At 43.7% G+C, this 19,066-nt stretch overlaps 1 protein-coding gene across 1 annotated transcript in view; it reads right to left on the bottom strand.

The window, feature by feature from the left end:
- The window catches only part of LOC122555389 (beta-1,3-galactosyltransferase 5-like), a 47,965-nt gene extending 44,225 nt beyond the window's left edge, over positions 1–3,740 (bottom strand). The window contains exons 1-2 of the mRNA XM_087992384.1: positions 3,674–3,740; positions 3,317–3,573 (exon numbers count right to left, since the gene is read on the bottom strand). The gene's annotated coding sequence lies outside the window, so the exon portion shown is untranslated. The remainder of the gene's footprint in view (positions 1–3,316; positions 3,574–3,673) is intronic.
- Positions 3,741–19,066: the final 15,326 nt, after the last annotated feature.

Genomic DNA, 19,066 nt, shown 5'->3' with positions numbered 1-19,066 from the left:
AAAAGCTGAGGGACTTGATGCTGTTTTTATTAGAGGGAAGAAGGTTGAGAGGCGTCTGAATTGAGACATATAAGATAATCAGAGGGTTAGATAGATTGGACAGTGAGAGCCTTTTTCCTCGGATGGCGATGGCTAGCACGAGGGGACATGGCTTTAAATTGAGGGGTGATAGGTATAAGTCAGATGTCAGAGGTAGTTTCTTTACTCAGAGAGTAGTAAGGGCGTGGAACGCACTGCCTGCAATAGTAGTGGACTCACCAACTTTGCGGGCATTTAAATGGTCATTGGATAGGCATATGGGTGAGAATGGAATAGTGTAGGTTAGATGGGCTTCAGATTGGTTCCACAGCTCGGCGCAGCATTGAGGACTGAGGGCATATACTGCGCTGGAATGTTCTATGTTCCAATCATCTGGCACTACTCCAGTGGACAAGTGAGAACTCAAACATCATGGCGAAAGGCACAGCAATCTCTTCTTTTGCTTCCCGTAAAACCTTGGGTCTCTCCCGTCTGGCCCAGGGGGCTTACCTATCCTTATGATTGTCAACATTTTCAGCACATCCTTCTTCTTAACATCAACCTGTTTGAGCATAACAGTCTGTTTCACACAGTTCTCTTAAATGTCAAGGCTCCTCTCAATATTGAATGTTGAAGCAAAGTATTCATTAAGGACCTCCCCTACCTCCTCCGACTCCAGGCACAAGTTCCTTATGCTATCCCTGATCAGCCCTACTCTCACTCTGGCCATCCTCTTGTTCCTCACATAACTGTAGGATGTCTTGGGGTTTTCCTTAATCCTACCTGCTAAAGCTTTTTCATGCCCAATTCTAGCTCTCTTAAGTCCATTCTTCAGTTCTTTCCTGGCTGCCTTGTAACCCTCCAGAGCCCTGCCTGATCCTTGCCTCCTCAACCTTCTTTCTCTTGACTAGATGTTCCACATCTCTGTCATCCAAAGTTCCTTCACCCTACCATCCCTTCCTTACCTCAGTGGGACAAACCTATTCAGCACTCGCAGCAAGTGCTCCCTAAACATCCTCTACATTTCTGTTGTGCATTTCCCTCAGAACATCAGTTCCCAATTTAGGCTCCCTAGCCTGTCTAATAGCATTGTAATTCCCCCTCCCCTAATTTAATACTTTGCCATACCGTCTGCTCCTATCCCTCTCCATGACTATCGCAACAATCAGGAAGCTGTGATCACTATCACTGAAATGCTCTCCCAACAAGAGGTCTGACCCTCTTGTGAATAAGCAACAACGAGCTCTAATGAATATAAATTTATACAGAGAATGGAAGGGAAGGATAACTTACTTGGAGTCCTGCAGATGCAGAATGCCTTGTCTTGTGTAGCTGTTTAACATGAGACATTATTCTGAAATTAGCTTTGTCCTGTTGTGTGAAGCCTTTACGACATACCACATTGTTTCTCTAAGCCAATTTGTTATTTGCCTTCTAATGTACTAATTATCTATTTTTACACCAATGAGTGTAAACCAGTTATGGTGTTTTCCTGTGTTGGGCCTTTTTTTCATTTTGATTACTTCCTCTGTTCTGCATTTGCCCAGTCCTTCAATGGTCATCTATGCAGTATCTTTTAAATATGGAGTTTCATTAGATTTGTGTGGGCTGTCCTTGCACTGTTTCATGTTAATTAATCATGATATGCAGAAATCATGTGCAAATGCAACACCTCTACCAACAGATTCCCCTCGTGTTAAAGCTGTTTCTCACTTCACCGCTGCCCCCATACTTGATGCAGCAGCCAGACTAGTAAGAATGAGGAATTAAGCTAATGCCAAATCATATATAAGAAAGCGAAATAAAAGAGCGAGGCAAAGATGGGAATCAGAAAGAAAGAATTGGAAAAGACAGAAAGAGTGTAGACTACTGAGATATTGTGGGACAAGACCAGGAATGAATATATACACCAAGATAATGTTTCTAAATTTCAAATGTTCCCAAACTTTGGGCTAATGTAGGAGATATGCTGAAGTATGCTATACGATTATTTGATGTAGCTAACAACATTTCCCTGCATGCAATTATGCAAAGTGTACTAAGTCTGAATGAGATTACATAAACTCATTCCATATTTATAAGGTATTATAAGAGATGTAATCCTATTATAACACATTTAAAATGCAATGGCTATAATGTGTAATATATTCTAGCTTAATTGTCTCTCATAATATACTCTAAACTGTGTGTAAACCTATAGTTGCCTTTTATTCTTGTACTTTTTTGAATTATTCTTTTTTTGTTTATATTTCTTCCTTATCTTGTTTTTCACTTACTTCCTTGGCGATATGTCCAGTTAATAGCAAAATAGGTTCTCAATTAGAAGACATAATGAGTTTATTGAAAATTACACTAATACGTGTATGATATGCCAATGTCTAGTTAGCTACAATGGGAAGGTACTTTATAAATAAGTGTAAGTAAGCAGCTGATGTGGCTTACAAAACCATGAAAACAGTTGAAAATGCCACTTAATTAGTGGCTTCAATGCTAAGATTTATGACATGAAAACTGGGACATGGAGTCACACATCTTATACATTTCAAACATATTCCATAAGTTGTGGGTGTCTTTTTTTTATCAATCCTTAAGAATATTCAAGTGACTTGATAGACAATTTTTAGAGACTACTTAGAATTCATTCATATTGCTGTGGATCTGGAATCACATGTAAGCCAAACCAGGTCAAGATGCTGAGTGGTTAGCATTGCTGCCTCACAGCACCAGACACCTGAGTTCAATTCCACCCTCACGCAACTGTCTGCATGAAGCTTTCCCATTCTCTCTGTGTCCACGTGGATTTCCTCTGGGTGCTCTGGTTTCCTCCCATGGTCCAAAGATGTGCAGGTTAGGTGAATTGACCATGCTAAATTGCCCAGGGGTGTGCTGGCTAGTTGGATTAGGCATGGGTAATACAGGGTTACAGACATGGGTTGGGTCTGGGTGAGATGTTGTTCGGGTGGTTAGTATGGACTTGGTGGGCCAAATGGCCTGCTTACACACTATAGGGATTCTATGGATCCTAAAATTCCTACCCTAAAACCTAGATGGGTTTTCACAATAGTGGATGGACATCATTAAAGAAACTAGATTTCAATTCCAGATTTAGTAATTGCATTTAGATTCCATCAATTGAGATTGTGGGACTTGAACCTATATTCTCAGAGCATTAGCAAAACAAAATTGCTGGAAAAGTTCAGCAGGTCTGGCACATCTGTGGAGAGAAAGCAGAGTTAACATTTTTGGTCTAGTGAGCCTTCTTCAGTTCTGGACTGAATTTTATGAGAGTTATACATACCAGAGAAATGCTTAGAGCTTGACTTTGACTTTATGGTGGTATCTTACAGGGGTCTCAGGAAACATGTTGTGACGTCTGGGTGAGAACAGTGAAAAATTGGGTGGGAGAGCATGGAGTGATGTATCCATCACTTCTCGTTGCCACTTAGGGGAGACAACATTGTGATATCATCACAAGACTGTCTATTTGAGATCCAGGTAATGTTCTGAGGACCTGATGTTCTTGCCATGGCAGATGGTGGAATTTGAAGAACAAATCTGAAATTAAGAGTCCAATGAAGACCATGAAACTGTTACTGTTAGGTAAAAGCCATTTGGTTCACTAATATCCTTTAGGGCAGAAAACTGCTGTCCTTACCTGGACTGGTGACCCCAGGCCCAAAGAAATGTGATTGACTCTTAACTGCCCTCTAGGCAATTAGGAATTGGCAATAAAAATCCAGTGATGCCCAGATCCTGTGAATGAATACAGAAAAATTCCCAACCTTGCATTTTTGGCCCCTCTAATACATCCTCGTCACTTGCCTTTAAAAACTTCACAAGGAATTTCCAACAGACAATCAACAAATATGTTTTAAATATTAACAAAGCTCTGTGTTTGAGAAAAAAAAAATTCTCCATATTGTCCTTCCTGTTATTTTGCCAATTATTTAAATTCTCTCTTGTCAGAGGAAATTGACTTTACCTAATTGTTCAATCAAACTCTATCTCATTAGTTACCAGCTTTAATGCTTCATGGAAAACATTTTGTCATTTCTTTAATCTCAACATATATCTGAGGCCCTAATCCTGATATCTTCCTGAGTAACCTTCTCTGCACAATGTCTTAAGGCTTTGATATCCTTCATAAAATGTGGTGCTAAGAATTATCTAAAGCATAAAGTTTAGTCCAATGTTTTCTAATGATCTGGCATAGTTTCCTTATTTTCATATTTTCCTTAATTGAAGTCCTTATTTACACCAAAAAGTATCCTACGCTTGTTAGTGAAAGCCGAACATTTTGAAGAAACTCAGTAGGTCCAGAGAAAACCTTTTCTCTGTGAAGAGAGAAATTTCAGGTGGACCTGAAATGCATTCCAAGCAGGAAGCAAGTTACCAAAGTAAGTGGGTGAGATCCTTAATGAGTGCTTTGTATTGGTATTCACCAAGGACAAGGACATGAATGATGGCAAGATTAGGGAGGGCTTTGTTGGTATTCTGGGGCATGCCGGTATGAAGAAGGAGTTGGTGTTGTGTATCCATAAAGTCTGTGCTGCTCACTCGCAAGAATGTAGACCTCAGACTACAATATGGTGGCAGTGGTGTCCAGGCCAATGGAATCAAAGGCAAACGGCAGTAAGAGTCTTAAGGCAGTAAGTGGTGTAGATGATGCTACTTCAGTAACCAAAAGAGAAAATGCTAGAAAATCTCAGCAGGTCTGGCAGCATCTGTAAGGAGAGAAAAGAGCTGACATTTCGAGTCTAACTGAGCCTTTGTCATAGAGTCATAGAATCATAGAGTCAGAGTCATAGAGATGTACAGCATGGAAACAGACCCTTCGGTCCAACCCGTCCATGCCGACCAGATATCCCAACCCAATCTAGTCCCACCTGCCAGCATCCAGCCCATATCCCTCCAAACCCTTCCTATTCATATACCCATCCAAATGCCTCTTAAATGTTGCAATAGTACCAGCCTCCACCACATCCTCTGGCAGCTCATTCCATACACGTACCACCCTCTGCGTGAAAACGTTGCCTCTTAGGTCTCTTTTATATCTTTCCCCTCTCACCCAAAACCTATGCCCTCTAGTTCTGGACTCCCTGATCCAGGGAAAAGACTTTGCCTATTTATCCTATCCATACCCCTCATAATTTTGTAAACCTCTATAAGGTCACCCCTCAGCCTCCGATGCTCCAGGGAAAACAGCCCCAGCCTGTTCAGCCTCTCCCTGTAGCTCAGATCCTCCAACCCTGGCCAAAGCTAAAAAAAGGGGAGAAATAGAGAGGTATTTATACTAGGCTGAGAGAAGGTGAGTCATGGCTCCAGAAGCAAAGGTAGCAATTTAGAGATTATAATGACAGTGCATAGAAAGATTATAGAGAGATTAGGAGCTGTGAATGACCAAGGCTGAAGCCAGTGCTTTGTGACAAAATATGTGGGTGTTGGGGGGGAGGGGTGAAGCAGAGGCAAAATGGAAAACAGGGGAGAAGGGTAGCAAAGGGGGAAGAGGAGAGAAAAGGTGATGACAGAGTGGGGAATGAAAGAAAGAGAGACAATCAAGAAATAAGAGGTACAGAACAGTGAAAAAAATATATTAAAAAAATAAATAAAATAAATGAAATAAAATTATCTGAAGTTGTTGAATTCAATGTTGAGACCGGCAGGCTGTAACATGCCTAGTCGGAAGATGAGATACTGTTCCTCCAGTTTGCGTTGAGCTTCACTGGAACATTGCAGCAGGCCAAGGACAGCCAAGTGGGTATGGGAGCAGGATTGTGTGTTGAAGTAAAAACAATGACTGCAGATGCTGGAAACCAGATTCTGGATCAGTGGTGCTGGAAGAGCACAGCAGTTCAGGCAGCATCCAACAAGCAGCAAAATCGACGTTTCGGGCAAAGGCCCTTCATCAGGAATAAAGGCAGAGAGCCTGAAGCGTGGAGAGATAAACTAGAGGAGGGTGGGGGTGGAGAGAAAGTAGCATAGAGTACAATAGGTGAGTGGGGGAGGAGATGAAGGTGGTAGGTCAGGGAGGAGAGGGTGGAGTGGATAGGTGGAAAAGGAGCTAGGCAGGTCGGACAAGTCCGGACAAGTCAAGGGGACAGTGCGGAGCTGGGAGTTTGAAACTAGGATGAGGTGGGGGAAGGGGAAATGAGGAGCTGAAGTCCACATTGAAGTCCCTGTGGTTGAAGTGTTCCGAGATGGAAGATGAGGCGTTCTTCCTCCAGGCGTCTGGTGGTGAGGGAGCAGCGGTGAAGGAGGCTCAGGACCTCCATGTCCTCGGTAGAGTGGGAGGGGGAGTTGAAATGTTGGGCCACGGGGTGGTTTGGTTGATTGGTGCTGGTGTCTTGGAGATGTTCCCTAAAGCGCTCTGCTAGGAGGCGCCCAGTCTCCCCAATGTAGAGGAGACCGCATCGGGAGCAAAGGATACAATAAATGATATTAGTGGATGTGCAGGTAAAACTTTGATGGATGTGGAAGGCTCCTTTAGGGCCTTGGATAGAGGTGAGGGAGGAGGTGTGGGCACAGGTTTTACAGTTCCTGCGGTGGCAGGGGAAAGTGCCAGGATGGGAGGGTGGGTCGTAGGGGGGGCGTGGACCTGACCAGGTAGTCACGGAGGGAACAGTCTTTGCGGAAGGCGGAAAGGGGTGGGGAGGGAAATATATCCCTGGTGGTGGGGTCTTTTTGGAGGTGGCGGAAATGTCGGCGGATGATTTGGTTTATGCGAAGGTTGGTAGGGTGGAAGGTGAGCACCAGGGGCGTTCTGTCCTTGTTACGGTTGGAAGGGTGGGGTCTGAGGGCGGAAGTGCAGGATGTGGACATGATGCGTTGGAGGGCATCTTTAACCACGTAGGAAGGGAAATTGCGGTCTCTAAAGAAGGAGGCCATCTGGCGTGTTCTGTGGTGGAACTGGTCCTCCTGGGAGCAGATCCGGCGGAGACGGAGGAATTGGGAATACGCGATGGCATTTTTGCAAGAGATAGGGTGGGAAGAGGTGTAATCCAGGTAGCTGTGGGAGTCGGTGGCTTTGTAAAAAATGTCAGTGTCAAGTCGGTCGTCACTAATGGAGATGGAGAGGTCCTGGAAGGGGAGGGAGGTGTCAGAGATGGTCCAGGTAAATTTAAGTGGAATGTGTTGTCGAAGTTGATGAATTGCTCAACCTCCTCGCGGGAGCACGAGGTGGCGCCAATGCAGTCATCAGTGTAGCGGAGGAAGAGGTGGGGAGTGGTGCCGGTATAATTACGGAAGATCAACTGTTCTACGTAGCCAACAAAGAGACAGGCATAGCTGGGGCCCATACGTGTGCCCATGGCTACCCCTTTGGTCTGGAGGAAGTGGGAGGATTCAAAGGAGAAATTGTTAAGGGTGAGGACCAGTTCGGCCAAACGAATGAGAGTGTCGGTGGAAGGGTACTGTTGGGGACATCTGGAGAGGAAAAAACGGAGGGCTTGGAGGCCCTGGTCATGGCGGATGGAGGTGTAGAGGGATTGGATATCCATGGTGAAGATGAGGCGTTGGGGGCCGGGGAAACGGAAGTCTTGGAGGAGGTGGAGGGCGTGGGTGGTGACTCGAACGTATGTGGGGAGTTCCTGGACTGGGGGGATAGGACAGTGTCGAGGTCGGTAGAGATGTGTTCAGTGGGGCAGGAGCTTGCTGAGACAATGGGTCGGCCAGGGTGGTCAGGCTTGTGGATCTTGGGAAGGAGGTAGAACCGGGCAGTGCAGGGTTCCCGGACTATGAGGTTGGAAGCTGTGGGTGGGAGATCTCCTGAGGTGATGAGGTTCTGTATGGTCTGGGAGATGATGGTTTGGTGATGGGGGGTGGGGTCATGGTCGAGGGGGCAGTAGGAAGAGGTGTGCTCGAGTTGGCGTTTGGCTTCAGCGGTGTAGAGATCAGTGCGCCAGACTACCACTGCGCCCCCTTTATCCGCTGGTTTAATGGTGAGGTTGGGATTGGAGCAGAGGGATTGGAGGGCTGCGCGTTGTGAGGGTGAGAGGTTGGAGTGGGGCAAGCCACAGGAAGGTCCGAGACCAACTCCACCATGAAGCCACCACTAAACACATCTTCCCTTCCGTCCCCCTGTCTGCATTCCGCAGACATTCTGCATTCCTGCATACCCCAGGTCATCTCCTCTGCACAGTTTCCAATGCCCCTCCCCCAAGTCCCTCCTCCCTTTTATCTTAGCCTGCTGGACACACTTTCCTCATTCCTGAAGAAGGGCTTATGCCCAAAATGTCGATTCTCCTGTTCCTTGGATGCTACCTGACCTGCTGCGCTTTTCCAGCAACACATTTTCAGCTCTTTCAATTTGGTCTATTGCATTCGTTGCTCCCAGTGTGGTCTCCTCTATATCGGAGAGACAAAACGCCGACTGGGTGATCACTTTGCTGAACACCTTTGGTCTGTACGCAATCAGATCCCGGACCTTCCTGTGGCTTGCCACTTCAACACCCAATCCTGCTCCCATACCCACAGGGCTGTCCTTGGCCTGCTGCAATGTTCCAGTGAAGCTCAACGCAAACTGGAGGAACAGCATCTCATCTTCCGATTAGGCACATTACAGCCTGCCGGTCTCAACATTGAATTCAACAACTTCAGATAATTTTATTTCATTTACTTTATTTATTTTTTTATATATTTTTTCACTGTTCTGTACCTCTTATTTCTTGATTGTCTCTCTTTCTTTTGTTCCCCACTCTCTCATCACCTTTTTCTCTCCTCTTTCCTCTTTGCTACCCTTCTCCCCTGTTTTCCATTTTGCCTCTGCTTCACCCCTCCCCCATCCCCCACATATTTTGTCACATAGCCTTGGTCATTCACAGCTCCTAATCTCCCTACAATCCCTCTATGCACTGTCATTATCACCTCTTTATTGCTATCTTTGCTTTTGGAGCCATGACTCACATTCTCTCAGCCTCATATAAATACCTCCCTATTTCTCCCCTTTTTTTAGCTTTGACAAAGAGTCAGTTAGACTCGAAACGTCAGCTCTTTTCTCTCCTTACAGATGCTGCCAGACCTGCTGAGATTTTCCAGCATTTTCTCTTTTGGTTTCAGATTCCAGCATCCGCAGTAATTTGCTTTTATGCTACTTCAGTAAACGTTTTTAAAGCAAAGATGGATTTTCTTTGAACATTAAAGGAATTAAGGGGTACGGTGCGAGGGCAGGTAAGTGGATCTGAGACCATGAAAAGATCAACCCTGATCTCATTGAATCGCGAAGCAGGCTCAAAGGGCCAGACAGCCTTAGGTTCTAATGTGATCCACATAGCCAGCCAAATGATCTGGAATAGAGGTGAGGGAGAATGAAAAAGATGTCAAAACTGAATATAGTCAATCACAAGAGGGAAGCTACTATTCCACTGCACCAACATGTTTGCCTACCAAGAAAATTATAAGGAAGCACAGACACCCCTCACATCCTCCAAGCAACCTAAATGCTATTGGAAATTAACACCTTAAGTAAAAAAGACCTTTTGGTTGGTAGAGTAGGAGAAAGTTGAGTAGATTTAAATTTTCATGGTTAAATAATAATTGATAATAAAGGTTACTGTAAAAGAACTGGGGACATGTAGAATAAAGGAAGTTGTACCTTTGCTTTGGGTATTATAAACCCCCAATAGTCAGAGGGAAATTGAGAAACAAACTTGTAAGGAGATGTCAGCTATCTGTAAGAATAATACGGTAGTTATGGTAGGGGATTTTAACTTTCCAAACATTGACTGGGACTGCCATAGTGTTAAAGGTTGAGATGGAGAGGAATTTCTGAAGTCTGTACAAGACAATTTTCTGATTCAGTATGTGGATGTACCTACTAGAGAAGGTGCAAAGCTTCTCTCCACCCTTCAGGCACTCTGCCTGTATTCCTGATGAAGGGCTTTTGCCCGAAAGGTCGATTTTACTGCTCCTCGGATGCTGCTTGAACGGCTGTGCTTTTCCAGCACCACTAATCCAGAATCTGGTTTCCAGCATCTGCAGTCATTGTTTTTACCAAGGTGCAAAACTTGACCGACTCTTGGGAAATAAGGCAGGGCAGGTGACTGAGGTGTCAGTGGGGGAGCACTTTGGGCCCAGCGAGCATAATTCTATTAGTTTTAAAATAGTGATGGAAAAGGATAGACCTGATCTAAAAGTTGAAGTTCTAAATTGGAGAAAGGCCAATTTTGACAGTATTAGGCAAGAACTTTTGAAAGCTGATTGGAGGCAGATGTTCGCAGGTAAAGGGACGGCTGGAAAATGCGAAGCCTTCAGAAATGAGATAACAAGAATCCAGAGAAAGTATATTCCTGTCAGGGTGAAAGGGAAGGCTGGTAGGTATAGGGAATGCTGGATGACGAAAGAAATTGAGGGTTTGGTTAAGAAAAAGAAGGAAGCATATGTCAGGTATAGACAGAATATATTGAGTGAATCCTTAGAAGAGTATAAAGAAAGTAGGAGCATACTTAAGAGGGAAATCAGGAGGGCAAAACGGGGACATGAGATAGCTTTGGCAAATAGAATTAAGGAGAATCCAAAGGGTTTTTACAAATATATCATGGACAAAAGGGTAACTTGGGAGAGAATAGGGTCCCTCAAAGATCAGCAAGGTGGCCTTTGTGTGGAGCTACAGAAAATGGGGGAGATGCTCAATGAATATTTTGCATCAGTATTTACTGTTGAAAAGGATATGAAAGATTTAGACTGTAGGGAAATAGATGGTGACATCTTGCAAAATGTCCAGATTACAGAGGAGGAAGTGCTGGATATCTTGAAACGGTTAAAGGTGGATAAATCCCCAGGACCTGATCAGGTGTACCCGAGAACTCTGTGGGAAGCCAGAGAAGTGACTGCTGGGCCTCTTGCTGAGATATTTGTATCATTGATAGTCACAGGTGAGGTGCCGGAAGACTGGAGGTTGGCAAATGTGGTTCCACTGTTTAAGAAGGGCGGTAAAGACAAGCCAGGGAACTATAGACCGGTGAGCCTGACCTCGGTGGTGGGCAAGTTGTTGGAGGGAATCCTGAGGGACAGGATGTACATGTATTTGGAAAGGCAAGGACTGATTCGGGATAGTCAACATGGCTTTGTGCGTGGGAAAGCATGTCTCACAAATTTGATTGAGTTTTTTGAAGAAGTAACAAAGAAGATTGATGAGGGCAGAGCAGTAGATGTGATTTATATGGACTTCAGTAAGGTGTTCGACAAGGTTCTCCATGGGAGACTGATTAGCAAGGTTAGATCTCATGGAATGCAGGGAGAACTAGCCATTTGGATACAGAACTGGCTCAAAGGTAGAAGACAGAGGGAGGTAGTGGAGGGTTGTTTTTCAGACTGGAGGCCTGTGACCAGTGGAGTGCCACAAGGATCGGTGCAGGGCCTTCTACGTTTTGTCACTTACATAAATGATTTGGATGCGAGCATAAGAGGTATAGTTAGTAAGTTTGGAGATGACACCAAAATTGGAGGTGTAGTGGACAGTGAAGAGGGTTACCTCAGATTACAACAGGATCTGGACCAGATGGGCCAATGGGCTGAGAAGTGGCAGATTGGGTTTAATTCAGATAAATGCGAGGTGCTGCATTTTGGGAATCTTAGCAGGACTTATACACTTAATGGTAAGGTCCTAAGGAGTGTTGCTGAACAAAGAGACCTTGGAGTGCAAGTTCATAGCTCCTTGAAAGTGGAGTCGCAGGTAGATAGGATAGTGAAGAAGGCGTTTGATATGTTTTCCTTTATTGGTCAGAGTATTGAGTACAGGAGTTGGGAGGTCATGCTGCGGCTGTACAGGACATTGGTTAGGCCACTGTTGGAATATTGCGTGCAATTCTGGTCTCCTTCCTGTTGGAAAGATGTTGTGAAACTTGAAAGGGTTCGGAAAAGATCTACAAGGATGTTGCCAGGGTTGGAGGATCTGAGCTACAGGGAGAGGCTGAACAGGCTGGGGCTGTTTTCCCTGGAGCGTCGGAGGCTGAGGGGTGACCTTATAGAGGTTTACAAAATTATGAGGGGCGTGGATAGGATAAATCGACAAAGTCTTTTCCCTGGGGTCGGGGAGTCCAGAACTAGAGGGCATAGGTTTAGGGTGAGAGGGGAAAGATATAAAAGAGACCTAAGGGGCAACTTTTTCATGCAGAGGGTTGTACGTGTATGGAATGAGCTGCCAGAGGATGTGGTGGAAGCTGGTACAATTGCAACATTTAAGAGGCATTTGGATGAGTATATGAATAGGAATGGTTTGGAGGGATATGGGCTGGGTGCTGGCAGGTGGGACTAGATTGTGTTGGGATATCTGGTCGGTATGGACGGGTTGAACCGAAGGGTCTGTTTCCATGCTGTACATCTCTATGAATCTATGACTCTATATTCACTAATCATGTTTGAAAGAAGCTATGTATTGTGAGATCAGACCATCTGAGACTGAAGCCTGGGTATGTAAGTGAGATGTCCTTTTTGACTACCCTCCCTGTGCAGTTATATTCAATAAAGTCTGTTGCTGTTCAGGCACAAGAGTGTAGATCTCACATTGATACACAGGAGTAGAAAGGATTCAGTTTGTCATAAAACAAACTGGCTCTGATTCTCTTTGGGAAAAGAAGGTTAAAGCTTGAAGTAGAGTAACATAAAGACATTAAATGTTATTCAAGAAAGAAGGACGCTATATTGTTACTGCTGAGGGCTGGAAGCTAATTGCAGTGTGATTATATATCCTAGGGTGCTGCATTTCACCGCTGCATTGCAGTCATGTAACAATGCATCGGACTATCTCTCTACCAGCCACATGGAGTGCAGATGATATACTTGAATAAGCTCGAGCATTTTGATTCTAAAATATGATCATTTCTAACTTGTGGGAACCAGACAGCATGACACGTTCTGATTAGGAATGTTCTCCTGTACTAATCAAAGAGATTATTCACCACTTTACTCTCTATTCTATTTTCCTTTCTTCAAACAAAGTCACCTACTGTTATTTCCCCAGTATGTTTTGATTTCACATTGGAACAGAACAATAGAACATAGAACAGTACAGCACAGAACAGGCCCTTCAGCCCATGATGTTGTGCCGACCTTTGATCCTCATGTATGCACCCTCAAATTTATGTGACCATATGCATGTCCAGGAGTCTCTTAAATGTCCCCAATGAACCTGCCTCCACAACTGCTGCTGGCAACGCATTCCATGCTCTCACAACTCTCTGTGTAAAGAACCCGCCTCTGACATCCCCTCTATACTTTCCTCCAACCAGCTTAAAACTATGACCCCTCGTGTTAGTCATTTCTGCCCTGGGAAATAGTCTCTGGCTATCGACTATCTATGCCTCTCACTACCTTGTATACCTCAACCAGGTCCCCTCTTCTCCTCCTCTTCTCCAATGAAAAAAGTCCGAGCTCAGTCAACCTCTCCTCATAAGACAAGCCTTCCAGTCCAGGCAGCATCCTGGTAAACCTCCTCTGAACCCGCTCCAAAGCATCCACATCCTTCTTATAATAGGGCGACCAGAACTGGACGCAGTATTCCAAGTGCGGTCTAACCAAAGTTTTATAGAGCTGCAACAAGATCTCACGACTCTTAAACTCAATACCCTGTTAATGAAAGTCAAAACACCATATGCTTTCTTAACAACCCTGTCCACTTGGGTGGCCATTTTAAGGGATCTATGTACCTGCACCCCAAGATCCCTCTGTTCCTCCACACTACCAAGAATCCTATCCTTAATCCTGTACTCAGCTTTCAAATTCAACCTTCCAAAATGCATCACCTCGCATTTATCCAAGTTGAACTCCATCTGCCACCTCTCAGCCCATCTCTGCATCCTGTCAATGTCCCGCTGCAGCCTACAACAGCCCTCTATACTGTCAACGACACCTCCAACCTTTGTGTCGTCTGCAAACTTGCTGACCCATCCTTCAATCCCCTCATCCAAGTCATTAATAAAAATTACAAACAATAGAGGCCCAAGGACAGAGCCCTGTGGAACACCACTCACCACAGACTTCCAGGCAGAATATATTCCTTCTACTACCACTCACTGTCTTCTGTTGGCCAGCCAATTCTGTATCCAGACAGCTATGTTCCCCTGAATCCCATTCCTCCTGACCTTCTGAATGAGCCTACCATGGGGAACCTTATCAAATGCCTTGCTGAAGTCCATATACACCACATCCACAGCTCGACCCTCATCAACTTTTCTAGTCACATCCTCAAAGAACTCGATAAGATTTGTGAGGCATGACCTGCCCCTCACAAAGCCGTGTTGACTGCATTTAATCAAGCCATGCTCTTCCAGATGGTCATAAATCCTATCCCTCAGAATCCTTTCTAACACCTTGCAGACGACAGACGTGAGACTTACTGGTCTGTAATTGCCGGGGATTTCCCTATTTCCTTTCTTGAAGAGAGGAATTACATTTGCCTCTCTCCAGTCCTCAGGTACGACTCCAGTGGAGAGCGAGGATGAAAAGATCTTCGCAAGTGGCGAAGCAATTGCATTTCTCGTTTCCCAAAGCAGCCGAGGACAAATCTGGTCCGGGCCTGGCGACTTGTCAATCTTAATGTTTGTTTTTTTTTTGATAAAAATAAATAACACATGAAGACTGCAATAAGTCAAAGACAAACATTTAAAATTAGTATTCAGCATTACACAAGGCAAGTTATTAAATCAATTTTTACAATCCTTTTCTTTATTCAAACTGAAGCTTCCACAGCTATTTACTGTAGATTGTATTTAAAACTGTGTCACAGTAATCATTGAAGCATCGGTTAAGAACTTCAAAATACAAGACAGGAGTATATTAAAATGCACATTTTTCACTCCAAAGACAACTAGATTCATCTCATCAAAGCAAAGCATTACCAGGAGTAATCATTTTGCCCAATGTAATGAATATGTACATTCTCTACATCAAATCATAATTTTAAGTTGATGTAACAGCATGTTAACATGTGAAAAATAGCATTCTCTTTGGTTCATTTTGTATCACTGGATCACTTCAACATAATTGGCAGGGTACAAGCCAACTTGTCCATTCTCCAGCCTGCCCTTACACCAGCCCTGCTCATCTTCATCTTCTATCTTTGTCAGATCATCACCAGCTTTAAAACTAAGCTCATCATGCTCTTGCCCTTCATAATCATACAATGCTCGCACTCTGACTTCTGATCCTGAATGGTCTTCTTCAAAAGGATTGTCACAATGTTAGTGAGAATACGGGGATACAGGCTACAAGATTAGATGGGGTTGAGGTTGACAAAGAGGAGCTTTTTAATAATTTTGGAAGACCTGGAAATAGATAAAACCCCTGGGCCGATTGAAATTTATATTTGGATTCTCTGGGAAGTCAGGGAGGAGATTGCAGAGCCTTTGGCTTTGATCTTTATGTCATCATTGTCGACAGGAGTAGTGCCAGAAGACTGGAGGACAGCAAATGTTGTTCCCTTGTTTAAGAAGGGGAGTCGAGATAACGCTGGTAATTATAAGCCAGTGAGCCTTACTTCGTTTGTGGGTCAGAGATAGGATTTGTAATCATCTGGAAAGGAATAATTTGATTAGGAATAGTCTACATGGTTTTGTGAAGGTTAGGTCATGCCTCACTAACCTTATTGAGTTCTTCGAGAAGGAGACAAATGGATGATGAAGGTAAAGTGGTTGATGTGGTGTATGTGGACTTCAGTAAGGCATTTGGCAAGGTTCCACACTACAGGCTATTGCACAAAATATGATGTTTCGGGATTGAAGATGATTTAGCACTTTGGATCAGAAATTGGCGAGCTGAGAGAAGACGGAAGGTGTTGGTTGATGGGAAATGTTCATCCTGGAACTCAGTTACCAGTGGTGTGCCACAAGGATCTGTTTTGGGGCCACTGCTGTTTGTCGTTTTTATAATTGATCTGGATGTGGGAGTAGAAGGATCGGTTAGTAAATTTGTAGATGACACTAAGGTAGGCAGATTGTGCTGAAGGATGTTGTGGGTTACAGAGGGAGATTAATAAGATACAGAGCTGAGCTGAGAAGTGGCAAATGGAGTTTAATGCGGAAAAGTGTGAGGTAGTTCACTTCGGAAGAAATAACAGGAATGCAGAGTACTGGGCTAATGGTAACGTTCATGGCAGTGTAGATGAACAGAGAGATCTTGGTGTCCTGGTGCATAAAACCTTGAAAGATGCCACCCAGGTTGATAGAGTTGTTAAGAAGGCATATGATATGTTGGCATTTATTGGTAGGGGGATTGAGTTTCAGAACCACAAAGTCATGATTCAGGGCTACAAGATGCTTGTAAGGCCACACCTGGAGTATTGAGTACAGTTCTGGTCACTGCATTATAGGAATGATGTGGAAGCTTTGGAAAGGGTTCAGAGGAGATTTACTAGGATGTTGCCTGGTATGGAAGGAAGGTCTTACAAGGAAAGGCTGAGGGAACTGAGGTTGTTTTCATTGTAGAGAAGAAGGTTGAGAGGTGATTTAATTGAGACGTATAAGATAATCAGAGGGTTAGATAGGCTGGACCGTGAGAACCTTTTTACTTGGATGGTGAAAGCTAACATGATGGGACATAGCTTCAAGTTGAGGGCTAATGGATATAGCTCAGATATGAAGGGTAGCTTTGTCACTCAGAGAGTAGTAGGGGTGTGGAAAGGCCTGCCTGCAACAGTAGTACAGTCGCCGACGTTAAGGGCATTTAAAAGGGCATTGGACATACATATGGATAATAATGGAATGGCGTAAGTTAGATGGGCATCAGATTATTTTCACAGGTGAGCGCAACATCGAGGGCTGAAGGGCCTGTACTGTGCTGTAATGTTCTATGTTCCATGTTCTATTTCTGTGAAAATCTCTTGCATATTTGCCTTTACCTATAGTAAATACCCACCAATATAACAGCTCCTTTTCTATTTTTTACTTCTAACCAAATATATTGCCTTTTATAATTTAAAAATAATAATGAATGCATCTGTAGCAGATTGGTAAGGATGAGCTCAAGTATGTTTTTTCCCTCACCACCTGCTGCTGACCTTGTCTAACAGCTATGTCCTTTAGGACCAGACCAGTACAATCAGTAATGCTGCTGCTGAGCCACTCTTGATGATGGACATTGAAATCCCCACCCAGAGGACATTTTGTGTCCTTTCCACCCTCAGTGTTTCCTCCAAATGTTGTTCAACATGGAGGAGTACTGATTCATCGGCCGAGGGAGGACAATATGTGGTAATCGGCAGGAGGTTTCCTTGCCCATGGTTTGAACCTGATGTCATGGATCCAATGTCAGTGTTGAGGACTTCCATGGCCAATCCCTCCCCATTTTGTATACCACTGTGTTGCCACCTTTGTTGAGTCTGTCCTGCTGGGGGATAGGACATATCCAGGGGTAGTGATGGCATTGTCTGGGATATTGGAAGATATGTAAGACTTGCAAGGAATGATTCCATGAATATGACTATGTCAGGCTGTTGTTTGACTAGTCTGTGAGACAGCTCTCTCAATTTGTCACTCGTCTCCAGATTTTTAGTGAGGAAGACTTTGCAGGATTGATAGGGCTGTTTTTTGCGTAATTGTTTCTGATGTCTGGATTGATGCCAGAGATCTGCCTGGTTTCATTTCTTTGTTCGAACTTCATAGTGATTGATACAACTGAGTGGCTTGCTAGGCCATATCAGAGGGCTGTTCTGAGTCAACCACATTGCTGTGGGTCTAGAGTCACATGTCGGCCAGACCAGGTAAGAATGGCAGATTTCTTTCCATGAAGCACATTAGTGAACCAGATGGGTTTTTCTGACAATCGCCAGTGGTTTCATGGTCATCTTTAGATTCTTAATTCCAGATATTGTCTTGAATTCAGATTCCACCATCTGCCATGGTAGGATTCAAACCTGGGTCCCCAGAACATTAGCTGAGTTTCTGGACTAATAGTTTAGTGATGATATCATTACACCATTATCTCCCATCACCATTGTCTACAGAGAGAGAGAGAGAGAGAGAGGGAGAGCATGGAATGTCACACTTGGCAACTATCAAGGAATCTTAAAGGGTGTGTACTTTAAAGAGATCAATGCATTACAAACTAAGTGAAATCTCCTGTGAGTTGCCTCAGATTGTGAATATGATGGGAGGGAAGACAGAAGTCTGGTTGACAGGCATGTTTTGTGTCTTTGCCATTCACAAATATACAAAGGGTTTGAAAGCTAGTTCAACATTTATCTGTGTGTGCTAATGGAAGAAGAGATGCTAGTGAGATGAGGTGCTCTTGTGTACCAGTGGGCTCAGCTGCTCATATTTATTAACCTGCTTTCTCACACTAGTGTGAACTAAAGGCCACTGACAAAGAACCACCCATTAGTTACCCCTGCATTACAGGTTAATGAGTCTCATGCTCTGACTGATAGAATACTGCTAACTAGACAGCCAGTCAAAAGAAAACAGGCCATAAGGAGGACTCTTTCACTCTGAGTGCTGTCAGCTAACCATCATCAAAATGATACAGGACAAAAGGATTTCTACTAAGCTGGAGAGCCAAGGATATTGAAAACAACTGCTTGACTGTCAACATTCCACTATCTATTCTTCACAAATGATCCAGGAACTGACCTGTATATCTTTTGACTTTTATTTTTTCGTTGGACTTGTTCCTCATTTTAATCTGTGTGTATGCATGTTACTTTCGTATTTCTTCTCTAGTTTAATAACCAATAAAACCACTCTTTTGTTAACTGAAGAAAGCCTGGTTAAGTTGACACCTTTTAAAACATAAATTCATTTGGTCTTGGAGAAAGGTACCCACAAGAGAAGGCATCCTTTGTAGATTGCCCTTGCTGTGGTGAGTGAAGCAATGATTGTTATGAGCCGTAACAGGAAGGAAATGAGAAGGTGGAGTCTTTTGCTTTATCTTTTGCTTTACCTTTTGCTTAACCTTTTAGCTTTATATTCTGTATCTTGCTTTATCTTCTGTCTTTCAAGATGGACACTAACTAATACTTTTCATTCTATTGGTAATGCATGTGAAAATAAATAGATCTACATTCTTTATAAAGAACAGGATCCAGTTCATTCCTCTGTACTGGAGAGTTTGACAATATGGA

The sequence above is a fragment of the Chiloscyllium plagiosum genome, unplaced genomic scaffold (genome assembly GCF_037043375.1).
Source record: "Chiloscyllium plagiosum isolate Xiang-an unplaced genomic scaffold, Cpla_swu_hap1 HiC_scaffold_12, whole genome shotgun sequence".
Taxonomy (NCBI): Eukaryota; Metazoa; Chordata; class Chondrichthyes; order Orectolobiformes; family Hemiscylliidae; genus Chiloscyllium; species Chiloscyllium plagiosum.
Note: the sequence above shows the minus strand (reverse complement) of the source record. Positions and strands in the feature narration are given on the sequence as shown.